Raw genomic sequence first — 13,929 nt, forward strand, 5'->3', positions numbered from 1 at the left:
CTCACTTAGGGCCCTGATGCGGCTCCCTCCTCTCCATCCCTCAGGTTGCTGTTCATATGGGCCCCTTTCAGTGACATCCTCCTTTCATTGCCCACATGATGCAGTGTCCCACATCCTGTCCCATATCGTGCTGCTGCTTCTTTACAGCCCTAGCCCCCCTGAAGAAGGGGACTTGGCTTTGCTTACTGTTCTCTCCACAGGGCACAAACAGTGCTTGGCACATAGTAAATGCTTGGTAAATTTATGGAAGAAATGAGGCACTGGCAAACTTGTTTGGTCAAGGGCCAGAGAGCCAATGTTTGAGGTTTTGAGGGCCACATGGTTTCTGTGGCGACTGTTCAACTCTGCTGTGCCAGGTGGAATGCAGACAGTATGTAAATGAAGCATGGCTGTAGTCCAGTTCACTTTTATTTGGCATGTGGGATATAGTTTGCTGATCCCTGGGATAGCAGTGAACGGTGAAGGGCAGGGACAGACCTTGAGGGCTGTGGTGGTTTGAGCTCGGTGAGAGTTGGGTCCTCTCAGCAGTAGGGTGTGACTGCAGCCATTAGAGGAATATGTGAAATGGGAAGACCAAACCCATAGCCCTGGTGGGCAGGTGCAGCCCGGCTCCTGGGAGCAGGGACAGTACACATGGACGGGAGCTCCACTGATCAGATGAGTCCAGTAGGTGTGGCCTTGTAAGTGAGAGTTCTGCTTCCGTTTGTTGCCAGCTGGCTTTTGTTAATCTTTCAATAAACACTTACATGGAGGAATTCATTGTTTAAAGTCCCTGTGTAAGGAGAAGAAATCTAATTTACCTACCGATGAGAGCCGTAGACTTTTTTTTGAAAATTTATACAGTGTACTTTCCATGTATTAGGCATGAAGCTATTCCCATAAGCTTGTACATGTAACTTTGCAAAGTTTCATCTTCGTGAAAGAACAGGTTACTTTAAAGAAGGTTTGTTCACAGTATAGATTCGATAAGTTAAACGTGCAGGTATTCCCACCTGCTTCTAACATATATTTGCAAACACATCTTCATGAAAGGAGGTGTTACCTGAAACATGCATTATATGCTCTGCAGTTTCACTGAGGTAAGAATAGGTCTATTCCCACGTGCTTCTACACGTACATTTACAAACATATCAGTGAAAGAAGATGTTACTTGAATGAGGGTTTATACATAACAGTGTAGTTTCAGTGAGGTAAGTGTACAGCTTTTCCCATATGCTTTTACCCATATGTGTAGAAACTTAATGAAAGAAGATGATACGAGAACTGTAGATTTTTTTGAAAGGAGGCACTGACTCCACCTGTGGAGGGGTTGCTCTGTTCTCAGGTAGATTTCAAACCCAGACATGAAAGTTGCCTTAACTTGCATGTCCTTGACTCCAGTCTTTAGATCCATGTGTGTTCAATGCAGAGCCCTTCTCCCTTCTGCCTGTGAGTCTCTGGCAAGAGTGGAGAAATAAAGACCTGGGATGTGGCAGCCAGGCTGGGTCAGATGCTGACTATGAAGTTGCTTCCTGGGTTCATTGGCCAAGTCAATTTCAGACATGGTCAGATATCCGTGTGTGCGTGCTTTCCTAGGTGGGGACCGCTTGGCACTCTAGCTTGTCAGGAGCTTCCTGGGAGTTCTTGTGTATTGCCTGGTTTTGTTTTTGTTCTTCGATGGGAAGAGAGAATTGCTTCCTTTTTTTTTTTTTTTTTTTTTTGGCTCACATTAGCTATATTTAAAATAGTAGTTTTACAATTATTGTTTACAGACCAGGTTAAAAAAAAAAAAAAAAAACCTGATGAAACTCAGACCTTTTCAGCCCTTCTTGGTTGCTGTGTGGATTGTATTAGTGGAACTCTACCCAATCCTTCGGGACTGTTTTGAGAACTCAAGGGATTCCTCTTTTGGAATTCTCTTTTGTCTGTTTTTATTACATGGTGGCTTCTGGTGAATGCTTCCTTTAGCAGAGTTGTGAACCTGTACCCAAAGGCAACATCTTTTCTTTCTTCGATTTCGTATAGTTGCTGGGAATCTCCTGATTTGTTTTTTGCTCTTGTAACCTGGAGAAGAGTTTTCTTCCTGGGAAGCAAGGAGGGGATCAGAGCAGAGGACTCCCATTCTTCTTTGAAGAGTAGGTACAAACATGTTAGGAGGTTCCAGGGATGGTTGGTCAGCCAGTCAGAGTTTCCGATGACAGTGTGATCCGTAATCAGAGGATCGGAGTGATCAGAGGATTTCTGACCCACGTGAACAGTAGAAAAGGAAGAAAAGGTAAGATGATGCATTTTCTGCAGTATCTACCAAGCTGTTAATTGTCTCCTTTGTCCTTCTTGTGTCTCTTGTTGCATCTCCTACCCCTTTCCTTATCCCTTTATACCTCTTTCTCTGGCATTTTCTCCTTCTCCTTTGAGAACTCCAGTTCCTGTTCCCCTGGGGGCTGGTAGGTTATACCTGGCCTGACTCTTGAGGACTGGGGAGTTTAGGTAGTGGACATCGGCTTGGGGTTGAACCCTATGAAGGTGTAAACTGGACAAAGGGAATCTGGGATATTGGCACCATTATTTAAACTTACAAAGCAAAACCTAAATCTTCCCAGTAGAGGCAGGGCCAAAGTGTCGCAGTTCATCAGGCCACAGACAGGAAGCCCTGAGACCCAGTGCTGTAGTGGGATCTGGTCCCCAGTAGCCTGCATTTCAGAGGCAAGAGTCAGTCAGAGTGAAGCCCTGGGCACAAGGCAGCCCCCAGACCTTGAGTTCCAAGGGCACATGCCAGGGACTAGTTATTGAGAAGCAGACTCAGCCTGCTGAGTGGGGGCCGACAGGGCAGTGACTTCCCCAGAGCTCTTGCCACATCACTTACTCCTCTTTCCAGCTTCCTCTCCCTCCCTTTCTCCCTCCATCCTTTCTTTCTCTTTCTTCTCCATTTCCCTCATGTTTCTGGGTTATTTTTTTTCCCTCTTGAAGAAGAAATAAAGCTGCTAAAAATAGTGAGCATGACCTCACCACCCCCATCCCCAGAGCCCTCCTTCAAGGTCTCTATTTTCCAGTTTCTCAGTGACTGTTCTTCCGTCCTTCTAAATGGTTTCTGTCTAACCAGGTGACGGAAGCCTCCTGACTTCTGAGGACTCATGACTCATGATTCTTGGGAATACTTTTCTTAACAATATTTATTTTTGCCGCTTGGGTCAGAGTTTGGTTTGCTGCTGCTATCCACGTAGACTTGCTCAAACATCCCTTTTTTCTTCTTAATGCGAAAACATGAAATGAATATTAATTTATATGTTTGTTCAGGTAAAGAGCTTAAACATTATTTTACAAGGAGAGTGCATTTTGAAGTCCTCCCCCCCACCCCCACCCCGGAAACTTGTATAAAGTTTATTTTTAGCCTTAATAGATGTTACTTGAAAAGAAGTTCTAGTGCTTGATAACCTTTTTATGGTCCTCAGAAAATGAACTAGGTTAAGAGAAGGAAGGGGGAAGAGAAGAAACATTTGCGTGTCTTCTCTTGCCAGGAGCTTTCCATATCGATATGTTAACTTAATCCACAGAAATGCTGTGAGGGAGATAGAATTATCCTTATTTTATGGATGAAATTATAATTGGATCTCCCTTACGTGGCCACATGGCTGAATGTACTCCTGGCTGTGGGCTTGCCTCAAACTGCTGTCTTCTTCCTCTCCTCTGTTGATCCTCTCAGGAAGTAGGAAGTGATGCCCTGCGCTATTCCTACAGCATCTGGCCCATGGTGGGCAGTTTGTGCCTCAGGAAGGTTAGATGATGAGGACCAGAAAAGTTCTAGTCATGCTGTGTGGTGCAGGTGGTGAACCTGAGGACAAGTTGGTTGAGTTTGAAAAGTCCCGACCCAAAAACAAAATTAGCAAGTGTTTACATACCACTCTGTGCTGCATCTGGACTGGCATCTGAGTATCTGAGAAGACCATAGTCTGTACGAGTATATACAAGTCACGCCCTCCCCCCACCCCGCCACATTTCAGGCAAGAAGTGGTAACAGCATTTTCAACCAACACAGAAAAGAAATAAATTAGGTGCCCAACCATAGCTCTGTTCAAAGCCACTTGTAGTCCCTAATACCCAGTCCATCCTTGTACTGGTCATGTTTTTTGATGGTTGGGTTTTTGTGTCTGCCTCCTACACTTGGGTAGAAGTGCCCTAAGGAAGGCAACTGTCCATTCTGTTCTCGGTTTTTCAGTCCTTAGCCCAGTGCCTAGTCCATAGTAGACATTTGGTTAAAACATATATTTAGAGGCGCCTGGGTGGCTCAGTCGGTTAAGCGGCCGACTTCGGCTCAGGTCATGATCTCACGGTCCGTGAGTTCAAGCCCTGCATCGGGCTCTGTGCTGACAGCTCAGAGCCTGGAGCCTGTTTCAGATTCTGTGTCTCCCTCTCTCTGACCCTCCCCCGTTCATGCTCTGTCTCTCTCTGTCTCAAAAATAAATAAACGTTAAAAAAAAAACATATTTAAAACAATCTTGGGTTAATAGAGCACGTATGAATAAAAAGCCATAGAAAATCATACAAATCAATTAGGATGGTGAATATCAGGTTGCAGGAGGCAAAGTACGTAAGAGTGTGATAGGTAGGCTGTCATAGGCAATAGGTTGTAGGTCTGGAAATTTGGGTTCTGGTCTGCATTCATACACGATCTATCTTTGTAAACCTGGGTGGTTGGCTTGATTTGTCAGGGCCTCAGTCTTGCAAAAAGCAGAAAATTAGACTACAGGTGATTTTTAGGTCCATTCTACTGCTAATATTTTGTGATTTTATAACTCTGACTCAAGAATTTCAGCTGCGGAAGCCCTGGAAACTTCTTTTGTAGACTGCCAATTAGGATAGAACTAGACCATTCAGATTGGTTGACATCAAAGCCTAAGATCTATTCTTCTCTAGGGAGTCTTCTTGGATCAGAGATGGAAGAGGAAATTAACCTTTACTTTCTGGGGCTTCGTGTGCTTTGCTCTGCGTGCCCCTCTCTGTGAGGCTGTTAGGAACAGTGGAAGAAACTTGGGCTTTGGAGTCAGAAATCTTGGGCTTGATTGCTTTTGTGTACTGCCTGAGAAGTTGATTAGTGTGGAGGGGCTAATCTTACTGAATATATTTCCTCATTGGTAAAATGGGAATAATAATAGTACCTCCTTGGAGGTCTACTGCCTCTGCCAGAGGGGAAAGTAGGCACATAATGTAAAATTTCGTGGAGTCGTGAGAATTTTCCCTCTGACTTGATTGTTTTTTAGGATTTTATTTTTAAGTAATCTCCATACCCAACATGGGGCTTGAACTTACATCCCTGAGATCAAGAGTCACATGCTACACCAACTGAGCCAGCCAGGTGCCCCTCCCCTCTGACTTGAAATGGTGGATAGTTGAGAGTTGAGGAGTGTATTCTCTTCCTGCTTTGTTAATTGTGGTCTGAATCTTGAGTTACGTCGCTGATGGAGACATGATGCTACCAGGGGAATTTAATGACTTTAGATAAGTAAACAGTTTCAGGCATAGAGCAGATCCCTAAATAAAGGTCAGAGAAGCATCGAGAATATTAAAGTGACAGGAAAACAGGTGATACATATGCAAAGTCAAATCAGTATATTCCCTGTGCTTTCCCCAATGTCATGGTTCCTAAACTGAAGTTTGCAAAGTGCTACGTTTAAAAAAACTAACATAAAATTAGATTTTTTTTTTTTTTACATCTGTGGGCTATTGAATTTATTGCTTAATGTAAACATCACAGTTCAATGCCTGCTGTGTGGTGCTCTGTCCTTGGGACTGATAATATTGCTGGTGAGGCGTGTGTGTGTGTGTGTGTTTAGAGATGTTCATAAGCAAAGGAATTGACTTTCTTGAAGTTGAGTTGACAGACAAAAGTGGGATAGTGCTATCAAAGTGCTAATTTACATATTTCTCTCAGAAGAGAAGAAAGAAAATCAATTCTCATAAGAGATGAAGCCAGTGGTGCGCTCTGTTTAGGTGAATGCCATTGTAGTTTGATCTAATAATGTATTTTAGGTTGTTTCTGAAACACTTTCTATTTTGCTAATTGAAGTTTGTGATTCAAAGAATTAATTAAAAACTGAAGATGGAAAATGATACTGGTATCTAGTACATCTCCCAGTTTAAATATGTTCGATTGATGTATTATTTTGCAAAACATGGTGTTCACTTGAGAAACTGAATTGCAGTAAACAGCGAACTAGGTTGGGTAAATGAGAGTGGCTGGGAAAATTATTTGCTTAACAAACTTGTTGACATGATCACTTTTTGCTACGATTCCATCTGTGCTCTGCCTCTGTCCCTTTTCTTGTTCTTACAAGGTTTTAAGATGACCTGAAATAATACATCACTCAGCAAGATGAATAACTTAAAACACAGGTAAAGATGCACACATGAAAAGCGCGGATATGACAGCATTTTTTAACGGCAACGTGATTGACATTTTATGCTGGATAATTCTTTCCGGCTGGGGGCTCTTCTGTACCTTGTCCTGTGCTCAGTAGCACCTGTGCTCTCCAGCTAGTAGCTATCAGTGGCATCCTCTACTCCTTTTAAGTTGAGAGAAGCTAAAATGAGACATAGCCAAATGTGCCCCTTGGTGGCACAATCACCGCCACCTGGAAAACACTGCTAAAGAGGATGTTTCAGTCCATCCCACCTACTGCAACAGTGTACAATACACTGGTTGGCTTATAAGCAACCGTTTATTTCTCAGAGTTTATTTCTCATCCACCTGTATCCTCTTGGAGGCTGCTGAGCCCAAGAGCAAGCCCCTGGCAGATGTGGTGTCTGATGAGGGTTTGCTTCCTTGTTTATAGAAGTTCTAGCTCTGTCGTCACTTGGTTGAGGAAGCAAGAGAGCTCTGTGAGATCTCGTGTATAATGGGCTAATGCTATGCAAGATGACTCCACTTTCGTGACCTAATCACTTCCCAGTGGTCCTGCCCCCAAACACCATCACACAGGGGTTAGTGTTCAACATATGAATTTGGGGGGAACACAAACGGTCCACAGCAGAGGGTAAAGTGGAATCCAGAGTGAAGTTTGTGCAGCAACCGGGCCCATGAAGTCTTGATGGAGATTGGACCTACCACAGTTGGTCGTGATGGGCTGCCCAGGCTTTGCCCTGTGATTTCTGGCGGTTGAATGAGAGAACTGTAATGAATTGTGTGGGGTTTCCAGGGTACAAGCAGACTATAAGCCAGCAGAAGCACACTTGATAGTACTGCAGAGAACCTAACAGCTTTTCTCAGGTTTCTATCTCACCAACCAGAAAGAAGCTTCTGGTAGGCAGGGAGTTTTGTCTGCTGTTGCGCCCAGAGGCAAACTTGGCACATAACTGCTTAACAGAATTGTTTCATTAAGAGGATTCTTGACACGGAGGGCACTAATAGAGGTCCTTCCTCACTTGTTGATACATGCAGAACTTCCATGGCTGTTTCTTACAGTATCATTAAATGGAAACATGCATTCTGGGTGGCACAGTCCACAATGAGAGTCAGCAAAATAAATGGGCCCCCCTGCAGCATGGTCCAAGATGGTAGCTCAGTCAGTGTCTGACTCAGTCTGTGTAGTTAGATTTTAAGATGCTGGGGAAAGGAAGGTTGCATATTCTTCATGCGGTGGTGAGCCTGTGAAATGTTTCTTCTCGATTTGAATAGTGTAGAATAGAGGTAAGAATTCAGAGGTGCCATTCAGAAGGGTCAGGTGAAAGCCGTATGCTTTACCAGTCAACAAGCTGAGAGAAAGCGGAACTTGAGCTGAGCTACGGTGACAGTTATGGGCAGCATTCTTAGTTAATGAGTGCTTTAACGTGCCAAGCACTGTGTTAAGCCCTTTTCATTCATCATCCACCTGTATCCTCCCCACCTCTTAGGCTCATACTTGAGAGAGGAGTCAAGTAGTTTGGCCAAAGCATGGCACTGTGATGCTGCCCCTGAGAGTTCAGATTTGGGTTAGGCTCCTTCCATACAGCTGTGCCTCATGCACGCTGAACACCCTATAGCTTGAGAACCACAGCTGGAAATAATTGTAAAGCAGTACAAGCCAAGTTCTCCTCTGAGCCATAAAGAAAAGTAAGACAACTCAGTAAAATCGTAATCCATTTAATTTCCTTGCAAACCATTTGTGATGAAGTACACATGCAGAGATGTTTGCGAATGAGGTGACTTCCTCTATGGCAATTTCAATAACCAGCGCAGCTAACATTTATTCTACACTTACTATGTTCTGTGCATGTTTTAAGTGCGTATAGGAATTCTTTTAATCTCCACAACAACCACAGGAGATAGTATTACTACTAACATTTTGTGGGTGAGGAAACGAGCATAGAAATAGTTAATTGTCTTAATTAGGATGGTAAGCGTTGACTTTTCTAACTACTGCGAAATTAGTATGAATCTGGTAATGACTGTTTTAAAGATAGAACTCTATTCTGTCAAATTTTAAAATGTTGTTTATAGGTTTTGGTTTAAAAGTAAATAAAACCCTGTGAAGTACAGTCAGTTCGGGTTGCTCATTTGATTCCTTTTTGGATGGAGGCAGTAGAACAGGTAATTAAGATTATAAGCATAGTCTATGCAATTTGTTAATTATTCATTTCATACCTTAAGTTTCTTAGAATATTTAATATCAAGAAACAGAATAACTGAACCTGGTCTTCATAACCCCATGTTACTAGTCAGTCTCTTACTCTTTTTTCTTTTCTGTGCTTTCTTTTTTTTTTTTTTTTAGCATAAAAAAGACTACTGGTGAGCCTCATTGTGTATGCAAGTGACATTGATGATCCAGGTGAACTAATGAACTTTGGCCTTAGGGCACATGCATTCTGGATGGGTCTTTAAAATGCATGTCCCACATCTTGGGAATGAATGGGGAATTACAGCAAAGAGAAGAGAGTGTAGGGAAAGGCTTGGATTGATAGACACAACTGAATATGCTCGTTAGGATATAGTTAAGAGGCCGCATAATTCATTATTTAGAAATCACCTTCAGAGGCAGCGGTGTTAAAAAAAATTAGCATATTAGTTTGTATATAGAAAGATTCCTTAAAAAGGTGACGTTTGCTATAACCTCAGGGTCTTTTTCATACATGAAACGTTCAATTTTGTCAAAATGCTGTGGACTGCAGTTAGCATTTTCACCTTGAGTAACATTTAATGTAATCTTATTCAGCTTTGCCCAACAGTAAAAACTGTTAATTGCACGTGGTCTTTGTTTTTTGGTTATATTTTAAATGAAATACCAGAGATTGCCATTCATTTGTTCTTTCAACCAATGTTTACATGGTGCCTTTTATGTAGAGCAGTGGACAAATGGGACAGACTAGTATGTAATTTCATGCAACTTAGGATCTAGTGGGAGAAGGAAAACAAATATAGAAGATCTAACATGGGGTGAGAGATGCTAAAAAGAAACATAAAGAAGGGAACGAAGCAGTGGGCATGCTGTTTTACACAAAGCAGTTGGAGAACCCCCCATGGAAGACTGACTATTGAATAGAGACCTGGAGGGTGGGAGTTTGATGGGGGGGGGGGCAGAGCATGATAGCTAATATCTGGAGTGAGTCTCAAGCAGAGGCCATGCTCAAGGTAAGGGTCTGGGTGGGAAGATGCCTGGAGCACCGAGGTGCAGTAACAGGCCAAGGTGGAGCAAGTGAAATAGCAGGTGGGATCAGAGACTTGTGAGTAGAGGTGGAAGGACCCGTAGGGCATTGCCAGGACTTTGGGTTTTGCTCTGGGTGAGGGGAAGGGGAGGCCGGAGGACCCCAGCAGACGATGTGGAGCATCTGGCTTATGTTTTAGATGGTCGCTGGCTGCTGTGCTGAGACAAGGATGGAAACAGGTCTGGATGGCAGGGATAAGCTTGGTAGCAGTAGGAATGGGGAAGTGATTGGATTCTGCATATGTGTATTTTGGAGGCTAGTTTAGAGGAATTGGATATGGAGTGAACACAGAAGTTCAGAATAATAGTAAGGTTTGTGACTTGACTAGCTAGATAAAAGGACTTGCAATTTCCTGAAAATGGAAAAACGGGTTTATGTCCATATGATCACTGTGATGGTGTAGAAACTGTGAATTAGAGAACTTGTGTGCTCGAGTGTGAGTGTATCTGGAGGGGAGGTTGGAGAAAATAGTTAAGAAGGCTGCAAGTTGAATGTTCATTGAAAGTTTGGATATGCCCTTTTAGAAAGAGAGGACGGTACTCCTGGGGGCTGTAGCCATAGAAGAATAAACCCATGGTCCGTGTTTGGAGATGGTGGTGGTGGGGATGGCAGAGACACTAAAAATAAGATCAAGATTCCTTGGTAATTTGCCTTTACCTGTATTTTCATTCATTCATTCATTCATTCATTCATTTTATTTATTTATTCATTCATTCAATTTATTTTTTGAGAGAGAGAGAGAGAGAGCATGAGTGGAGGAGGGGCAGAGAGAGAGAGAGAGAGAGAGAGAGAGGGAGAGAGACAATCCCAAGCAGGCTCTATGCTGTCAGCACAGAGCCCTACTCGGGAATCGATTCCACCAACTGGGAGATCATGACCTGAGCTGAAATCAAGAGTCGGATGCCTAACCATCTGAACCACTCAGGCGCTCCTACCTGTACTTTTAATTCATTTTCACTGATGGTAGAAGCCATATTGTGACAGTGTTGGGTTCTTCTCTTTTTCTCAGCCTGAGCATTGTAAACAGCCAACAGTGAATGGAGGTGATAAACTCAAAAAACACAGATGCGGAATTCTGGTGATAAGCTTCTCAATAGGACTGAGAATTTTGGAAACTTTGCACGAAATGTGCATCAGACTTCTAGTAGTTGTATTATAGTTTCCGTACACCCTTTGTTCTCTAAGATGCTTCCATGCTTCCTGTGATAGACTGCTAGCAACAGAAGTTGTTGACATGTATGTGGTGTGTTTGGTCCCTATCTGTCTGACTTCGACATTTCATGATATGCCACCGGACCTCTTCAAACTGTTTTGTGGTCGTTGGAACTGCAGGAGGATGAGAAAACTAAACTGGGAAGTTTTGAGCAAATGGGATCCACCACAAATCAATATTTGCTATTGGTGAATGAGGTAAGGTTGTATTTCTGGAGAATGTGTCTTTGCAGGCTAGTTTGTGGCTAGCAGTGACTAGGTAAGTAGGTGACAAGGGAAGAGGGCTATCTCTTGATAGGAATGCATTGTCTGCTTGGTGACAAAAATTAGAAGTCTGTGAAGCAGGCATGATAAGTTCAGGCTTCATTGTTTGGTTTAAAGACCAGCTCTGTCGTTAGCTGAGCTTCCTGTAGTATAAAGACGTGGGGAGTTTGGAAAAGTTGGAAAACATTAAACAGGAATCCTTTAAAAGGCTGTGTCTGAAGTGATAAGTTTGATGTCTACCATAAGCTCTAGGGTGTGATGAAATATTTTCCATTGGAGTATGAGTGTTTGAATCAGGACAAAAAAATGAAAAAGAAATCGCAGGGCTGCAGTGGACCATTTTGAGAAGCTTTGACTAATTGTAGAAAGAACATTGAGCCCCTGACAAGCCAGCAAATTTGGAAAAATGATCTATTTAGAGAGAGCCCTGTTGGGATTGTGATTTGATGTGAAGAAGGAAATGGGATCCTGGAACATGGTGCTACGCTTACAGGTTTTTCTCCTTAGACTGTGTTTGAAACGTTGACAGCCCTCACAGTTCACTGACTCCATTTTCCCAGATTTAAAATAATACTCCCCTCTTGAGGTTGCGGTTCTGATTAGAAATGCCGGGTTATGGACTAATAGCTCATGGCTATATATGTGATGAAATAGATTTTCTTTTTTGTTTGTTTTCTTTTACTTTTTTCTTGATTTCCTTCCTTGCCTGCATTTGTTTCATCTTCTAGGGCTTTGTTTGGAAATATGTAAGGAAATCACATAATTCTTACTTAGGAATTATCTTCCTTCTTATTTTTCCACCCTCTGTTAACTTGTGATATAACACTCTTCCCCAGAGAGAGTAATTGTAATTCTGCAAGCTGAAAAATTTAACTTCAGGTGAAAAAGAAGTAGCAGAAGTTGATGAACCCTTAAACAATAAATATTTGTATTTTATGCAGCTGCCACTAGTAATTGGGAGAAAATAACTAAGTGGAATGGACTCTAAGTCACTCAGATACTCTCAGGGGTTCTGGATGCATTTACGGGATCCAGTAGCTGGCTATTGGGGAACGTTGTGTTGAATGTCTGTGACACATTGCCACCTTGTGGCTGCAAGCTTTCCTTTTAAGGCAGAAGCAAATTCCTAGTATTGAGTCCACATGGTAGAATCTTATTTTATATTTTCCCTACTATTTATAATTCAAGGTGATAACGAAAGACTTGAGACACTTAAAAGGATACCTGTAATACAGGGTAGGAGAATTGAAGAGAATGTCCTTGTTCTCAGAAGAGGCATATTGAAGTTTTGGGGGGGTGAAGATCCATAATGTGTGCAACTCTCCACTGTGTGGGTGTGGGAGAAGACAGAAGAAGAGAGAGCAAAGATAGTATGGCAAAAGGTGGTGAAGGGAATACGGGTGCTCACTGTCATTGCCAAGAAAAAAGAAAAAAGAAAAAAAAACAGAGTAAAGGCATAAAATGGAGCCATGAAGGAGGCAAAAATAACTTCTACATTGTATAATGATCAGACCACATTTGAACCACTGATTGCTTTCTGCGTTTTCCAGTAGCTGATGTGTCACTGTCCAGGGTTCTCTTGCTCCAATTTTGTGTCCATAAGGTTTGAGGCCATAGTATCTAAAATTCGATACAATTCCTTCTTAGAGGCTGTCCTAAGTAGGATGCTTTTGTAATGAACAGTAGACTCAACAAATAGCTTCCAAAAGTACAATCTGGGATCTTTTCCCTACTGATCTGGTTTGATCCTGGAGTGGAGGCACTGCTAGTTTTTCGAGGACCTCTCACAATAATACTAAGTGTCCATGAAATACAGTAAGAAATTGACCAGTATTGAGTTTGAGGTGGTTACTTACTGACAAGTGCTTGAAGCCCAGATGTTGGGTGTTACTAATGAATACAGTGAGCTTGGGGGAGCACACACCTTGTAAGAGCTGAGCCAGTAAGGTCTGTTCTACCCCACTGCGCTTGGGAGGAGTTACTCATAGGCAGGGTTAAATTTCTTTTTGTGCCATCGTTTTGAGTATGCTGCACCACGTAGGCAAAATAGATCCATGATAGTGCTAATCTGCAAAAATTCAGACAGATATAACCAGATAGCTGTTTCTCTACCCATGAACACAAAGCAAAGCAAACCTCAGTGAAGCATCCCTAAAAATGCTCAGATTTGAGCAGCGCTACTGAAGTCTTGTCTGAATTTAAATTTCTACAAAGTTTTTTTCTGTGGCATTTGGAATTTCCACGAATACCTTTTGTACTTCTTTCTTGTTCTTAATAACCATCTGGATAGATGTATATGCAAATGAGTATTTTTGTCCTCAGTAACCATCTATATATATATATATATATGTATATGTATATATATATTGCATATATACTCTGAAGGTGAACATTTTAGAAGATGTGGCCCTATTCAGGTTTGAAAGGTTTTCTTAGAAAAGGAGGACAGATCTTGAAATAAGTGTTGTGACACAAGGGATTCTTTTGTAGAAAGCTGTCTCTTGAAGTGATTTTAGTTTCTCTGATTCTTGTGACAGGTTTTCTTTTAAAAGGCTATAAAGTGATATAGGGATGTATTGATTTGCATTAAGGGATGCGGTGCTTAGAAATTTCCCTTCCCTGCATGTATCTGTGAGCACCAGAAGCCTGTGGATTTTCTTTTGTGAACTACTAAAGAAGTGATCTATTGATTCTCTATAGAACAATACTACTCATTTTTTAGAGACATCATGGCCCACGGAAAGACATATACCTTACACAGTGAGTAAGGACACACACACACACACAAGTATAACTTAATCA

General features: G+C 42.1%; 1 protein-coding gene across 2 annotated transcripts in view; it reads left to right on the forward strand.

The window, feature by feature from the left end:
• MAST4 (microtubule associated serine/threonine kinase family member 4) overlaps positions 1–13,929 on the forward strand; it is a 563,401-nt gene that overhangs the window by 130,824 nt on the left and 418,648 nt on the right. The window lies entirely within an intron of this gene.

Source organism: Panthera leo, chromosome A1 (assembly GCF_018350215.1).
Source record: "Panthera leo isolate Ple1 chromosome A1, P.leo_Ple1_pat1.1, whole genome shotgun sequence".
NCBI lineage: Eukaryota > Metazoa > Chordata > Mammalia > Carnivora > Felidae > Panthera > Panthera leo.